Raw genomic sequence first — 1,204 nt, forward strand, 5'->3', positions numbered from 1 at the left:
ACCAGATAAATGAATTCATCAGAGTTTCAGGATATTTGGTTAGCATATAAAAAAATCAATTGGATTTTCATATACCAGCAACAAATATTTGGAAAATGAAGTTTAAAATTATCCTCTTTACAATAAATATGTAAAATGTATGAGACTTCTACAGTTCATGAAAAACTACAGAACAACTCTGACAGAAACTTAAAAGAAAAAGTAGATGAAGAGATATACCATATTCATGGATTAGAGAATTCAGTATTGTTAAATGTCAGTTCTCCTCAAACTGATCTTGAGATTAATTTTAATCCTAATCCAAATTGTTCCTGTTTTCTTTGTAGAAATTGAAAACCTATTATAAAATTTGTATGGAAATATAAGATGGGGCAATCTACTTCCGTAGTGATACTGCCTCGGAAACCCAAGGAGGAGTCGCTATGAGTCGGGTCCGACTCGATGGCACATAGCAACAACAACAACAACAATAGCCAAAGTAAATGAAAATGAATACAAAGGATTAAACTTGATTGCAAGGTTAATAATAAAGCTACAGTAGTCAAAAGAATGTAATGTTGAACAGATAGACATACAACTCAATGGAACAGAATAGAGAATGTAGAAATAGACCCACACATACGTAGTCACGTGATTTTCCATAGAGATTCCAAAGCATGACCTATTCCATCTTGTGCCCCAAAGCTCTGGCTGCATCATAAACCTTCCATTTATCAGAGTGTTATGCCATTGTAATGACATCTTATTATGATAAATAGGTAGAAAGAGATTAAAGTGTTGAGTAAGAACCATTTGTGCTTGCATAATAAGTATTATATATTACCTAAAAGCATTCATATTTTCATTCCTTTTTTTTTTGGGATATCAAGTACAATGTTATCATTCCTCTCTTTAGAAATTAGTTTATTGTAATGCCATGTTTTATGTGCATGGAAAAATCTATCAAAAATCAGTGTAACCTGTGACAGCTGTAACCTGTATAAGGTGGTAACCTGTTAGAGAAGGAAAATTCAAATATTTTGCACTAAAACTCAAATATTTTCCACTAAAAGTGGTAAGACTGCACCTTGTCAAAAGTGGAAAACTTGTGAAACCTGGAAAAGCAAGGCAGTCCGTTGAGTTCTGGCTCTCACAGGTTTCACCATAACATGGTCTTGTTTGGCTTTTTGCAGTTACTATATTTTTCACATATATTGCACCCACA

At 33.1% G+C, this 1,204-nt stretch overlaps 1 protein-coding gene across 1 annotated transcript in view; it reads left to right on the forward strand.

Moving 5' to 3' along the window:
- Positions 1–1,204, forward strand: part of PPP4R4 (protein phosphatase 4 regulatory subunit 4) — a 131,147-nt gene that overhangs the window by 80,968 nt on the left and 48,975 nt on the right. The window lies entirely within an intron of this gene.

The sequence above is a fragment of the Orycteropus afer genome, unplaced genomic scaffold (assembly GCF_000298275.1).
Source record: "Orycteropus afer afer isolate SDZICR_OR568_19922 unplaced genomic scaffold, OryAfe1.0 scaffold00127, whole genome shotgun sequence".
NCBI lineage: Eukaryota > Metazoa > Chordata > Mammalia > Tubulidentata > Orycteropodidae > Orycteropus > Orycteropus afer.